Below are 16313 nucleotides of genomic sequence, written 5' to 3' on the forward strand. Positions count from 1 at the left end.
AAATATTTTCTTAACTCTATTTCTTGAACTGAATTGTTGGTTAAGGGCTTGTAAGCTTTTCACAGTAAGGTCTACTATACCTGTTGTGTTCGGCGCATGTGACAAATAACATTTGATTTGATTTGATGTGATGTCGGTTTAGTGTTTAAACCATCTTGGACAGATGTTCTTGTTGGGTTGCAGTCCATTAGCAATCTGGCCCTATTTAGTATAGTTTCTGAGAGTTCTGAATTTGGACCAAGAAGCCGGCTGATTTCCATTTTGGCAGTTGGCAATGTTGGAAAGCTAGAACCAGAACCTGGATCTACGGTAGATGCATTGTTGTTTACATTTTTTAACCTTGGTTTTGCACTTTTCTAGGTTAGGGGAGAGGGGTAAGTTGAGACATTTTTTACATTCAGCCTCACCACGTCAAGGGAAATAAACACTGAGAATGCTATACATTAGGAACACCTTCCTAATATTGAGTTGCACCCCCAAATTCTGCCCTCAGAATGGCCTCAATTTGTCGGGGGATGGACTCTACAAGGTGTTGAAAGCGTTCCACAGGGATGCAGGCCCATGTTGACTCTACAAGGTGTTGAAAGCGTTCCACAGGGATGCAGGCCCATGTTGACTCTACAAGGTGTTGAAAGCGTTCCACAGGGATGCAGGCCCATGTTGACTCTACAAGGTGTTGAAAGCGTTCCACAGGGATGCAGGCCCATGTTGACTCTACAAGGTGTTGAAAGCGTTCCACAGGGATGCAGGCCCATGTTGACTCTACAAGGTGTTGAAAGCGTTCCACAGGGATGCAGGCCCATGTTGACTCTACAAGGTGTTGAAAGCGTTCCACAGGGATGCAGGCCCATGTTGACTCTACAAGGTGTTGAAAGCGTTCCACAGGGATGCAGGCCCATGTTGACTCTACAAGGTATTGAAAGCGTTCCACAGGGATGCAGGCCCATGTTGACTCTACAAGGTGTTGAAAGCGTTCCACAGGGATGCAGGCCCATGTTGACTCTACAAGGTGTTGAAAGTGTTCCACAGGGATGCAGGCCCATGTTGACTCTACAAGGTGTTGAAAGCGTTCCACAGGGATGCAGGCCCATGTTGACTCTACAAGGTGTTGAAAGCGTTCCACAGGGATGCAGGCCCATGTTGACTCTACAAGGTGTTGAAAGCGTTCCACAGGGATGCAGGCCCATGTTGACTCTACAAGGTGTTGAAAGCGTTCCACAGGGATGCAGGCCCATGTTGACTCTACAAGGTGTTGAAAGCGTTCCACAGGGATGCAGGCCCATGTTGACTCTACAAGGTGTTGAGGGAAGGCCCATGTTCCACAGGGATGCAGGCCCATGTTGACTCTACAAGGTGTTGAAAGCGTTCCACAGGGATGCAGGCCCATGTTGACTCTACAAGGTGTTGAAAGCGTTCCACAGGGATGCAGGCCCATGTTGACTCTACAAGGTGTTGAAAGCGTTCCACAGGGATGCAGGCCCATGTTGACTCTACAAGGTGTTGAAAGCGTTCCACAGGGATGCAGGCCCATGTTGACTCTACAAGGTGTTGAAAGCGTTCCACAGGGATGCAGGCCCATGTTGACTCTACAAGGTGTTGAAAGCGTTCCACAGGGATGCAGGCCCATGTTGACTCTACAAGGTGTTGAAAGCGTTCCACAGGGATGCAGGCCCATGTTGACTCTACAAGGTGTTGAAAGCGTTCCACAGGGATGCAGGCCCATGTTGACTCTACAAGGTGTTGAAAGCGTTCCACAGGGATGCAGGCCCATGTTGACTCTACAAGGTGTTGAAAGCGTTCCACAGGGATGCAGGCCCATGTTGACTCTACAAGGTGTTGAAAGCGTTCCACAGGGATGCAGGCCCATGTTGACTCTACAAGGTGTTGTTCCACAGGGATGCAGGCCCATGTTCCACAGGTGGATGCAGGGGCCCATGTTGACTCTACAAGGTGTTGAAAGCGTTCCACAGGGATGCAGGCCCATGTTGACTCTACAAGGTGTTGAAAGCGTTCCACAGGGATGCAGGCCCATGTTGACTCTACAAGGTGTTGAAAGCGTTCCACAGGGATGCAGGCCCATGTTGACTCTACAAGGTGTTGAAAGCGTTCCACAGGGATGCAGGCCCATGTTGACTCTACAAGGTGTTGAAAGCGTTCCACAGGGATGCAGGCCCATGTTGACTCTACAAGGTGTTGAAAGCGTTCCACAGGGATGCAGGCCCATGTTGACTCTACAAGGTGTTGAAAGTGTTGTTCCACAGGGATGCTGGCCCATGTTGACTCTACAAGGTGTTGAAAGCGTTCCACAGGGATGCAGGCCCATGTTGACTCTACAAGGTGTTGAAAGCGTTCCACAGGGATGCAGGCCCATGTTGACTCTACAAGGTGTTGAAAGCGTTCCACAGGGATGCAGGCCCATGTTGACTCTACAAGGTGTTGAAAGCGTTCCACAGGGATGCAGGCCCATGTTGACTCTACAAGGTGTTGAAAGCGTTCCACAGGGATGCAGGCCCATGTTGACTCTACAAGGTGTTGAAAGTGTTCCACAGGGATGCTGGCCCATGTTGACTCTACAAGGTGTTGAAAGCGTTCCACAGGGATGCAGGCCCATGTTGACTCCAATGCTTCCCACAGTGTCATGTTGGCTGGATCTTTCAAAGGCACTTACATCTTTTGTCTTGCCCATTCACCCTCTGAATGACACACACACACAGAGTCCATGTCTCAGATGTCTTAAGGCTTAAACATTCTTAACCTGTCTCCTCCCCTTCATCTCCACTGATTGAAGCGGATTTAATAAATGAGATCATTAAGAAATCACAGCTTTCGTCTGGATTCACCTGGTCAGTCTGTCATGGAAAGAGCTGGTGTTCCTAAGGTTTTGTACACTCAGTGTATATAGAGAGCCGATCCACATAAACCTAGGTCCCAATAGAAACTATTGGAACCAAGGCTTAATAAGAACTGGTATTGGCACAAGATGGAGGGAAAGTTGGAACATAACTCACGAAATTACAGTTAATGAAAATGTATGTTTAATCCAGTATAAACTAATGTATAGAGACAAAATTCACACATTTTATAGCATGAAGGCAGAGTCACGTCTTTAAGTATAAAACTAACAATGACTTAAGTATAAAACTAACAATGATACATAAAACTAACAATGATAATGCTATTAAATACTAAAGTTATGGGCGGAGTTAGAAAGTTGGCTGTCAGAAGTATTACAATGAAAATGACTTCTGTCTGTCTGCACATTTCAAGACATATGATGGTGCAGTGAGACACCCGATGGGTTGGGCAACACTTTTCTAGTCAATCATCTTGAAAAAATTGGAATTCAAAACAATCCTGGATCGTTCTCACAATGGAAAGGTGCTTTATTATCTAAATGTTGAAAGTACGTGAGGCGACAGAGAGAAAATAAATGGTGCAGTGTGAGGTCATATGGCGGACAGTGATGCGGGCGCTGGAGATGGAGGTGTGAGCATGTGGGTCTGGGTAGGTGTGATGTGGTTGATGTTTGTGCATGTGTCTATATGCTGTTGTTTGTGTATGTGTATATTTTGCAATGTAAATAATAATAATATAGTATTATTTTTAACAAAGATATCTACATAAGTAATCCTTCTCACCCTCCCCCCTTTAAGATTTAGATGCACTATTGTAAAGTGACTGTTCCACTGGATGTCATAAGGTGAATGCACCAATTTGTAAGTCGCTCTGGATAAGAGCGTCTGCTAAATGACTTAAATGTAAAATGTTAAATGTACATATACACGATATATACAAAGGTATGTGGACACGCCTTCAAACTAGTGGATTCGGCTATTTCAGCCATATCCGTTGCTGACAGGTGTATAAAATCGATAACACAGCCATGCAATCTCCATAAACAAACATTGGCTGTAGAATTGCCTTACTGAAGAGCACAGTGACTTTCAATGTGGCACCGTCATAGGATGCCACCTTTCCAACAGGTCAGTTAGTCAAATTTCTGCCCTGCTTGAGCTGCCCCGGTCAAACATCTAGGAGCAACAACGGCTCAGCCGCAAAGAGGTAGGCCACACAAGCTCACAGAATGGGACCGCTGAGTGCTGAAGCGCATGGCACGTAAAAATCCTCTTTCCTCGTTTGCAACACTCACTACAGAATTCCAAACTACATCTGGAAGCAACGTCAGCACAATAACTGTTTGTTGGGAGCATCATGAAATGAGTTTCCATGGCGGAGCAGCCAGACACAAGCCTAAAATCACCATGCACAATGCCAAGAGTCGACTGGAGGGTGTAATGTTCACCGGCCTTTGGACTATGGAGCAGTGAAAAGCGTTCTCTGGAGAGATGAATCACACTCCACCATCTGACAGTGAGACAGACACATCTGGGTTTGGTTGATGCCAGGAGGACGCTACCTGCCCGAATGCATAGTTCCAACTGTAAAGTTTGGTGGAGGAGGAATAATGGTCTGCGGCTGTTTTTCATGGTTCGGGCTAGGACCCATAGTTCCAGTGAAGGGAAATCTTAACGCTACAGCATACAATGACATTCTAGACGATTCTGTGCTTCCACTTTTGTGGCAACAGTTTGGGGAAGGCCCTTTCCACAAAGCCATACAAAAATGATTGATTGAGATTGGTGTGGAAGAACTTAACTGGCCTGCACAGAGCCCTGACCTCAACCCCGACGAACACCTTTGGGATGAATTGGAACGCCGACTGCAAGCCTGGCATAGTCGCCCAACATCAGTGCTCAACCTTACTAATGCTCTTGTGGCTGAATGGGAAGCAAGACCCCGCAGCAATGTTCCAACATCTAGTGGAAAGCCTTCCCAGAAGAGTGGAAGCTGTTATAGCAGCAAAGGGGAGACCAAAGGGGAGACCAACTCCATATGGGACAGGGTATGTGATAAGTTGAGCCGCGGGACAGGGTATGGGGTAAATTGAGACATGGGACAGGGTATGGGGTAAGTTGAGACGCGGGACAGGGTGTGGGGTAAGTTGAGCCATGGGACAGGGTATGGGGTAAGTTGAGACACGGGACAGAGTTGGGCGCGGGACAGAGTATGGGGTAAGTTGAGCCATGGGACAGGGTCTGGGGTAAGTTGAGCCGTGGGACAGAGTATGGGGTAAGTTGAGCCATGGGACAGGGTCTGGGGTAAGTTGAACCGTGGGACAGGGTATGGGGTAAGTTGAGCCATGGGACAGGGTATGGGGTAAGTTGAGACGTGGGACAGGGTATGGGGTAAGTTGAGACGTGGGACAGGAGACATGGGGTATGGGGTAAGTTGAGCCGTGGGACAGGGTATGGGGTAAGTTGAGACGTGGGACAGGGTATGGGGGTTGAGACGCGGGACAGGGTATGGGGTAAGTTGAGCCGTGGGACAGGGTATGGGGTAAGTTGAGACGCGGGACAGGGTACGTTAAGCTGCCTACAATTTTCTGTACTGAATTAAATATATTACCACAACCTTTTTAAAACCATGTCTATCTTTATTTCCCAAACACAATTCCACACATCTTTTAACACAGGCCTAACACCTAACAAACACTTTTAACACAGGCCTAACACCAAACAAACAATTTAAACACAGGCCTAACACCAAACAAACACTTTTAACACAGGCCTAACACCAAACAAACACTTTTAACACAGGCCTAACACCAAACAAACACTTTTAACATAGGCCTAAAACCAAACAAACACTTTTAACACAGGCCTAACACCAAACAAACAATTTAAACACAGGCCTAACACCAAACAAACACTTTTAACACAGGCCTAACACCAAACAAACACTTTTAAAACAGGCCTAACACCAAACAAACACTTTTAACACAGGCCTAACACCAAACAAACACTTTTAACACAGGCCTAACACCCAACAAACACTTTTAACACAGGCCTAACACCAAACAAACACTTTTAACACAGGCCTAACACCAAACAAACAATTTAAACACAGGCCTAACACCTAACAAACACTTTTAACACAGGCCTAACACCAAACAAACACTTTTAACACAGGCCTAACACCAAACAAACACTTTTAACACAGGCCTAACACCAAACAAACACTTTTAACACAGGCCTAACACCTAACAAACACTTTTAACACAGGCCTAACACCAAACAAACACTTTTAACACAGGCCTAACACCAAACAAACACTTTTAACACAGGCCTAACACCAAACAAACACCTTTTACACAGGCCTAACACCAAACAAACACTTTTTACACAGGCCTAACACCAAACAAACACGTTTAACACAGGCCTAACACCAAACAAACACTTTTAACATAGGCCAGGCCCTGGTGTTACCTAATATCCCAGCAATAATACCTTGCATTACGCCATGGAAGAAAACATTTGAATTTGCTCAACTTGCCATTGGCTCAGCCATTGTCTCAATGTACCCCATGACAAAGATTTTGAATATATTAGCCCACACAGCTACACAATGCGCTTTCATGCTAATGTAGGTTTAGGACGTCAAATGAAAGCCTATAGAGAGCTCAACTGATGTATAGAACAGCCTAATGATCTACTTTGGTTTAGATACAAGCATCACGAAACCTCTAACACAGACTTCCTTCACAGACTCCATGAGATTAACTCTTCCTAAGTTTGGTCAAATGATACATTTTTGCTTATTGTTTTCTGGAAACAAAGATGGCTCAACTTACCCCTTGGGCTCAACTTACCCCTTGGGCTCAACTTACCCCTTGGGCTCAACTTACCCCTTGGGCTCAACTTACCCCCTTGGGCTCAACTTACCCCTTTGGCTCAACTTACCCCTTGGGCTCAACTTACCCCACTCTCCCCTACAGTTTGAGCATGTAATCTAGTCAAAGGGTGTGGTTTCTGAGAGGACCAATGTGAAACAAGTTGGCAAAGTCAATGGTGGCAGTTGGCAATGTTGGAATGCTTTTCTCACTTGGTTACATTCCAAATACCTGAGAGCTCAGTCAGCTGTCTGCCTCTATTTAGTATTCAGTATTCTGGAGTCAGAGGTGTGGTTTCTACTGTAGCTGCTAATGTCTGATCTGTATCAAAGCCTCTTCTTTTTGGGGTTGCAGTTTTGCACATCTGGTGTAGAGGATCATTTTGTCTGTTTTTCTGGCTCTGTTGGGAGATGGAGTCCGAGGTATAAGGTGTGGTTGTGAGCTACAGCTCTTCCTGTTAGAATGAAAGCAGATCATCTGGCAGAGGATTGGGGGATGAGCCATGGTGTTATATGTGATGGAGGGAGTGTGTGTGTGTGTGTGTGTGTGTGTGTGTGTGTGTGTGTGTGTGTGTGTGTGTGTGTGTGTGTGTGTGTGTGTGTGTGTGTGTGTGTGTGTGTGTGTGTGTGTGTGTGTGTGTGTGTGTGTGTGTGTGTGTGTGTGTGTGTGTGTGTGTGTGTGTGTGTGTGTGTGTGGTTATTTAAAAGTTGGTGGTGCGATCTCAATGTGTGTGTATTTGTGTTGTGTGTCCATGACTTGTGAGTGTGTGTGCATGAATACGTGTGTGTGAGTTATGTGTGGGAGGACTGGAGCCTCGCAGGCACCCTTGAGTAAAGTTACATTCTGTGGTGCAGATGGAGCATGAATTCCCTCTAATCCCAGCAGCAGAGTGAGTTATCCCAATTTACACAAAGTGAGTTAAACCAACTTAGTTATTTGCAGTGACTGAAAATATTATTTTCTTCAACCCTCTCTTTGTCTCCTGCACGTTGCCACATGAGGCCCACACTTTCACGCGTTCTCATGTTCACTCACACATTCCATACACACCATAAACAACACAAACACACATGCACGCATGCACACACACAAACACACACAGTCAGGGTCAGACCAGAGATGACCTTGATGCTGTGAATCAGACAGACAGGCACGTTGAGGGGCCACCTCTTGTCCAGTCAGGACCCCACGACGCAGCCCACCCACCCTATAAAGACCCCCACATGATTTGCACAGGAGGGAGGAAGTGTGTGTGTGTGTGTGTGTGTGTGTGTGTGTGTGTGTGTGTGTGTGTGTGTGTGTGTGTGTGTGTGTGTGTGTGTGTGTGTGTGTGTGTGTGTGTAGGGATGACTGCAATCTGATACATCTCTCAGATGTAATCGATCTATACATACCCTCTGTAATCAACATAATGGAGAATGTAACACAAACAAACCATCACCGTGACCCCGTGTTGATTTCCCCCCTCCTCCCACCTTTATCCCTCTTTCCTCCCCCTCCCCCTCCTCCCACCTTTATCCCTCCCCCCTCTCTTTTCCAGTTAGTGTAAATGAAAGACAGATGAATAGCCCCTTAGGATTTCATGGTGGCTGGTTCAATGGGAAGCTGATTATGTTTGCTGTGTAGTGGACCTTCTACAGTAGGGCCTCTGTTTGATCCAAAATGGCCTCCTTGTGTCAAGGTGGCTGGTTCAGCAGGGAGCTGTTTTTCACATGAGGTTGGTGGCATCTTAATTGGGGTGAACGGGCTCGTGGTAATGGCTGGAGCAGAGTAAGTGGAATGGTATCAAGTACATCAAACACATGATTTCCAGGTGTTTGATGCCATTCCATTTGCGCCGTTCCGGCCTTTATTATGAGCCGTCCTCATAATTATGCCTCCTGTGCTGTTTATGTTTTCTGTGTAGTGGACCCTCTACAGTAGGGCTCTGTTTGATCCAAAATGGCCTCCTGGTTTAGGAGGGAAAGGGTGAAGTTGCCCATTAGATACTGATCTAAGTGGCAAGAGGAGAAAGATAACTTTATTCTGATGGGGGTTCACTTTTTGTGGAATTTAAAAAAAAATATTACAGTTTAAATGTTTACAAATGATATGCGCTGGAATTAAAGCAACTTCCAAAAATGAACAGTCAGATCATAGTGATATTATGTCTGATCTCTCAAACAATGTAAAGTATCTATAGGTGTAATCTGGAGCCAAGCATGTTGATTTTTAATCTGAGGGTATCCTGCTATTGCCACGCTTGTTGAATTATACAAGGGAACGTGACAACAACAGTAATTCATGAGGCAGTCTAGACAGCGTTGGTGAGTGCAGGTAGGATAGACAGCGTTGGTGAGTGCAGGTAGGATAGACAGCGTTGGTGAGTGCAGGTAGGATAGACCAACCTTTTTGTGTTTGCAGCCCGGTTCCACCCCTTTACGTTAAAGGGAGTGAGGGAGAGTGAACGTAATTCCCTGAGGAGTTTGATTTCCAGCAGGTATTTGGAATGTAAAGCAAGGCTCCTGCCGGAGATAGAGCTCTCCTTTGTGTTAACTTTCCACTGGATTAAAAAAAATGACAAGAAAAAGGAGGATGCTCATTTTTTCTTACTCCTTGATTTAACTGTTGGGTTTGTTGCTTTAGTTATGGACATGGTTTTGATTCAAGTAAGGTTCTGAGCTCACTACTCAGCATGCATTGGGGAGCAATAGATTTTTTCTTGCAAAGTGTTAGCAGGTTTTCAACCTTGCCCCTGTCTTGTTGAGAGAGAGAGAGAGAGAGAGAGAGAGAGAGAGAGAGAGAGAGAGAGAGAGAGAGAGAGAGAGAGAGAGAGAGAGAGGGAGAGAGGGGAGAGAGGGAGCGAGGGAGAGAGGGAGAGAGAGAGAGAGAGAGAGAGAGAGAGAGAGAGAGAGAGAGAGAGAGAGAGAGAGATAGAGAAAGAGCGAGAGAGAGAGAGACTCCTGGTATCACTGAATAAAAATATAACATTTAAAGTGTTGGTCCAATGAAATGAAAGAAAAAGCCATATCTCTGTCCAGTGTCTGTGTTCTTTGCCCATCATAATCTTTTCTTTTTATTGGCCAGTCTGAGATATGGCTTTTTCTTTGAAACTCTGCCTAGAAGGCCAGCATCCCGGAGTCACTGTTGACGTTGAGACTGGTGTTTTGCGGGTACTATTTAATGAAGCTGCCTGTTGAGGACTTGTGAGGTGTCTGTTTCTCAAACCAGACACTCTAATGTACTTGTCGTCTTGCTCAGTTGTGCACTGGGGCCTCCCACTCCTCTTTCTATTCTGGTTAGAGACAGTGTGCACTGTTCTGTGAAGGGAGCAGTACACAGCATTGTACAAGATCATCAGTTTCTTGGCAATTTCTTGCATGTAATAGCCTTCATTTCTCAGAACAAGAATAGACTGACGAGTTTCGGAAGAAAGGTCTTTGTTTCCATTTTGAGCCTGTAATCGAACCCACAAATGCTGATGCTCCAGATACTCAACTAGTCTAAAGAAGGACAGTTTTATTGATTCTTTAATCAGCATAACAGTTTTCAGCTGTGCTAAAATAATTGCCAAAGATTTTCAAATGATCAATTAGCCTTTTAAAATGATAAACATGGATTAGCTAACAAAACGTGCCATTGGAACACAGGAGTGATGGCTGCTGATAATGGGCCTCTGTACGCCTATGTAGATATTCCATTAAAAACAATAGTCATTTACAACATCAACAATGTCTACACTGTATTTCTGATCAATTTGATGTTATTTTAATGGACAAAAAATGTGCTTTTCTTTTAAAAAACAAGGACATTTCTAAGTGACCCCAAACTTCAGTTGTGAAGGTAATAGGGTGCCATTTGCTTCACAGCCTGCTACTAGGGCAACGTTCCTGGATTTAATCAAGTCCATTTGCACAATACAATCCATCCATTCCTCCCTCAAACAGCCCCAATCCATCCATTCCTCCCTCAAACAGCCCCAATCCATCCATTCCTCTCTCAAACAGCCCCAATCCATCCAATGTACCATGTTACTACCAAAGACATTCTACAGAAACCAAGCCAAACCAATAAAACGGCATTAAGTGAGAACAATGTGGCAGCATTCAATGTTAATCTGAGCGCTAAGTGGGTGAGTTAAAGGTGAAGAATGCCATGGCATTGATGTGAGATGGGAGGGAGGAGTTTCATTGACAGGGGATTAAGGAGATAGCTCCGTGCATGGTGTAGGGAGGCTTGGGGCGTTGCGTGAGTTCACTTTTGAGGAAGACAATGTCTTGGGCTGTCTTGAGGCTCTCTCTCTCTCCTTTTGAGGAAGACTGACTGTCTTGAGGCTTTCTAGAATCTCTCTCTCCGCTTTTGAGGAAGACTGACTGTCTTGCTGTCTTATCTTTTGAGGAAGACTGACTGTCTTGGGCTGTCTAGAATCTCTCTCTCTCCTTTTGAGGAAGACTGACTGTCTTGGGCTGTATAGTCTCTCTCTCTCTCCTCCTGAGGAAGACTGACTGTCTTGGGCTGTCTAGAGGCTCTCCCTCTCTCCTTTTTGAGGAAGACTGACTGTCTTGGGCTGTCTAGAATCTCTCTCTCTCCTTTTGAGGAAGACTGACTGTCTTGGGCTGTCTAGAATCTCTCCTTTTGAGGAAGACTGATATAGTCTCTCTCTCTCCTCCTGAGGAAGACTGACTGTCTTGGGCTGAATCTTTTGAGGAAGACTGACTGTCTTGGGTTATCTTGAGGCTCTCTCTCTCTCCTCCTGAGGAAGACTGACTGTCTTGGGGTGTCTTCTCGCTCTCTCTCTCTCCGCCTGAGGAAGACTGACTGTCTTGGGCTGTATAGTCTCTCTCTCTCTCCTTTTGAGGAAGACAGACTGTCTTGGGCTGTCTAGAGTCTCTCTTTCTCCTTTTGAGGAAGACTGACTGTCTTGGGCTGTCTAACTCCTGAGGAAGACTGACTGTCTTGGTTTATCTTTCTCTCCCCTTTTGAGGAAGACTGACTGTCTTGGGCTGTCTAGAGGCTCTCTCTTCTCCGCCTGAGGAAGACTGACTAGGGTTTTGGCTCTCTCTCTCTCTGCCTGACTGGCTGTCTTTGTCCAATCCGCCTGAGGAAGACTGACTGTCCTGTAACTATAGTGCAGATCTACGCTACAGTGAAATCTTCACTCATAACCAATTGCTGTGTGCCTGCACAGACGCTGGGCTGTGTGCCTGCACAGAGACACAGAGGGTTACGCCCTGTGTGCCTGGAAAGAGAGTGGATAATCTCTTCCAACTGATTTTTATTACCCTGCCGTCTACTATTAAACGATTTACGTGCTGAGTAGGGGCATGTGTGAGGTCATAAGCACACACACACACACACACACACACACACACACACACACACATGTTCAAACACTCCCCCTTCTCCCTCACACACACATCTGTTTCACCGTCGGACCGTGTCCTGCTCCAACACTTTAAACATTTAATCAGTGATTCCCAACAGACGTTCCAGCAGCAGACACACACAGCCAGCCAGCCAGCCAGCCAACCAGCCAACCAGCCAGCCAGCCAGCCAGCCAGCCAGCCAGCCAGCCAACCAGCCAACCAGCCAGTCAGTCTAGGGGGTCCAGCCTATCTGCTCCGGCCTTCTTTCTCATATTCCTGCCCAGTTTGATCCATATACCGTACCTACCCTGCCTCAATATTATAGCCATATGCTTAATGTCCCACTGGGCACACACTGGTTGAATCAACGTTGTTTCCACGTCATTTAAATGAAATTACATTGAACCAACGTGGAATTGACGTGGGGGTGTATGTGCCTCAGCTTTGCTGTCTTTACATGACTAAACCCTTGTTCTAAGGATTCACACACAATGAGGGCAGGAGTCTGCACGAGAGCATAACTGATCTTGTCTGGCCCGTCACCATGACAACGTCATTACAGCCCTGTTGTTTAGCACCTGCTAAGACAGTCCGTAGTACACAATGCTAAGCCACACACTCATACACACATCAGGCTAGACCAGAGAGGCTCAGGGACTAGCTAACACGATTAAACATTACAACAGAGTGTGATTTGGATGGAGGGACACAATGTCCTTTTTGTTGAGAGGAAAGCGTGTATGAAAGGACATGAAGGCAACATTTTCCTCCACATTATAATTTGCAAATGTATGAGATATTCTTTATTCCTCCAACCTCAGTTTTCTGTCTGACCTCCGCCTTTTCCCACCAGCACCAGAAAATGAAAGAAAGGTCGCCAGTAGGAAAAAGCGAAACCAGAATACTGTAGAACTGGACAACATTTGCTTGCGAATCCACAGGGAAAACACAATTATTGAACTGAAAACAAATTGTCCTTATTTGAGGTCTCTTTCCCAGCCCACACACACACACACACACACACACACACACACACACACACACACACACACACACACACACACACACACACACACACACACACACACACACACACACACACACACACACACACACACACACACACACACCACCCCCCACACACACACACATACACACACGCACCCACACACACGCACCCACACACATACACACACATGCACACACACATTTGAAACACACACACACATTTGAAGTCTACCTCACTTAGCCCTAACCAACCCACAGGAAACCACACATCTCAGAGTGACAGGGATACATGGTGCCCATACACTCCCATCAGGTTCCAAGCTGCTGACAGAAAACAGACGTCCACAGTTGTGTTTGACGTCGTGCTTTGGTTTCTCCACACGCAGCACACGCCCGGGAGTATTGAATGATCTCTGGTGAAATCAGTACATAATGCCCTTGGTGAGGTTTGGCGGGAACACTTAACCTCCTAATTTCAGCCTCACAAATAACATGATCCCAAGTCTATCATGGAAAGGTTAACCGTTATTCCCATCATAGATGCAATTAACAAACAATGATGAGCTTATCAGCTTTTATAATACTTATTGCATCATATCAACTGGCGTTTCCCTTGACTTAAGACCAAAAAAAGTAGGTTGGTCCTTCAGTTGGTTCTACCATCTACAGACGACTCTCTCCCTCCCTGTGCGCCAAAAACAATACATCTGTTATCTCCTAACGTCTCTATACGCCCCTTTTCCCCTCCCTCCCTCCCTCCCTCCCTCCCTCACCTCTCTCTCTCCCACTTCCCAGGACATGGAGGGCACGTCTAAACCTGTCTCTCATTCGGCCATGACAACAGCCAATAAAAGCCAGGCTTGTTGCCTGGGTGGGTGGCTGTGGAAATTCAATAAGTCAATTGTCATCTATTTGAACCCGGAGAGGAAAAGCCTTAAGGTTTTCCAGACATTTCCTGAGGGAGGGATGGAGGGAGGGCATTAGGTGAAAGAGAGGTGGTAGAAGTAGGAAAGGGGTTAGCCTAGGTAGAAGAAAGGGGGAGAGTGGAGGAGAGGGAGGTTGGAAGTTTGGTGGAAGAGAGGGAAGGAGAGGAGAGAGGGGAGGGTAGGGAGGGGGGAGTGGGTTACCCAAAATAGCGAAACATTCCAATACATCCACCCTTGTCTTGTCCCTAAAAGAGGGCATATAAAGAGTGTTTGTGCTTGGACACTACATACCCCATTCCTCCAGGGTCAAAGGTCTTGCTGGGGGTGAGGGATCAGGGGGAACCAGCCCCCTGGCTGTGGAGCAGTTTAAAGTAGGCTTTGTGTAGCCAGGACGGTGTGTGAGGAGTAGGGGGAAACGTGAATGGGACAGTGTTGGGGAATGAGGTCTTTGGGAAGAGACTGTCATATAAAACCTCTATGATCTTAACAATGGTGGCAGATATTTTATATTCCTCAAACTGAATAACATGAAAACATTGATTATATTATTCTAGATAATGCAAGACATTGGTGAAACTGTATTTTCTGTATATTTATGGACAGTGAACAGTATGTTTGTATATAGGCCAGTGGGTGTGTGCGTACTTGCGTGTGTGTAAGGTCCAGTGGATGACCTGCTATTGTTTTCTTATACAAACACTATGCTCCTCTCTAAACCCAAAGCAGCTGTTACTGACTACGGCTCTGAATACGCTCCAAAACACTCCAATACAATCCAATTACACTCCAATACACTGCAATACACTCCAATACACTCCAATTACACTCCAATACACTGCAATACACTCCAATACACTCCAATTACACTCCAATACACTGCAATACACTCCAATACACTCCAATACACTGCAATACACTGTAATACACTCAAATACATCTCAATACACTTTGATACACTCTTATACACCAATACACTTCATACAATCCAATACACTCCAATACACGCCGATACCTCCAATACATTCCTAAACTCTAATACACGTCATACACTCCATTACACTCCAATACACTACAATACACCCCAATACACCCCAAAACACTCCAATATACTCCAATACGTGCTCATACACAGCAATACAACCGTTGCACTCCTATACTCCTATACTCCAATATAACCCAATACACTTAAATACACTCCAATACACTCAAATAGACTTCAATACACTCCAAAACATTTCAATACCCTCAAATGCACTCCAAAACACTTCAGTACACTCCAAATACACTCCAATACACCCCAATATACTCCTATACTCCAACACGCTCCATTACACTCCAATACACTCCACAATAATCCAATATCCTCCAACACACTCATAAATGCACTCAAATGCATTCCAAAACACTTCAGTAGACTTCAATACACTCCAATACACCCTAATATACTCCAATATGCTCCAATACACTCATCAATACACTTCATACACAACACTCAAACTCCTCCAACAAAATTGTCTTCATCAACAAGGTCAGGTGAAATGTATACATATTGAATTCACCCTCTGTTGAGGTTTTTATGAATTTAGGTTCATAAAGGGACATTGAATGCCAGGGACATTGAATGCCAGGGACATTGAATGCCAGGGACATTGAATGCCAGGGACATTGAATGCCAGGGACATTGAATGCCAGGGACATCGATACACTTCATACACAACACTCAAACTCCTCCAACAAAATTGTCTTCATCAACAATGTCAGGTGAAATGTATACATATTGGAATTCACCCTCTCTTGAGGTTTTTATGAATTTAGGTTCATAAAGGGACATTGAATGCCAGGGACATGGAATGCCAGGGACATGGAATGCCAGGGACATGGAATGCCAGGGACATGGAATGCCAGGGACATGGAATGCCAGGGACATGGAATGCCAGGGACATGGAATGCCAGGGACATCGAATGCCAGGGACATCGAATGCCAGGGACATCGAATGCCAGGGACATTGGCTTTAACGTGCAGTCAGACGTTGGCACATTGTGGTTTGTTTGAATCCCGGGCCCTATTCCCTTCACAACAGACAACAGCCAGTAATTCACCAAGGTGTTTATGCTAGTCTAGCTCAGTGCTGTGACGTCTGTATCCAGTTGGTGGTGTGTTGCAATTCCAGAGTGCTTCAGACTTTCCTTCTGCCTCAGAGAACATGGAACCCATTAGTCCTTCCAGCCTGGGTAAAACAAGACCTTTGGGTTCCTCTAGTTAAGGCCTAATTTAATTAAATATGTATTACGTTTCAGACAGGA

Source organism: Oncorhynchus gorbuscha, linkage group LG26 (assembly GCF_021184085.1).
Source record: "Oncorhynchus gorbuscha isolate QuinsamMale2020 ecotype Even-year linkage group LG26, OgorEven_v1.0, whole genome shotgun sequence".
Lineage (NCBI taxonomy): Eukaryota > Metazoa > Chordata > Actinopteri > Salmoniformes > Salmonidae > Oncorhynchus > Oncorhynchus gorbuscha.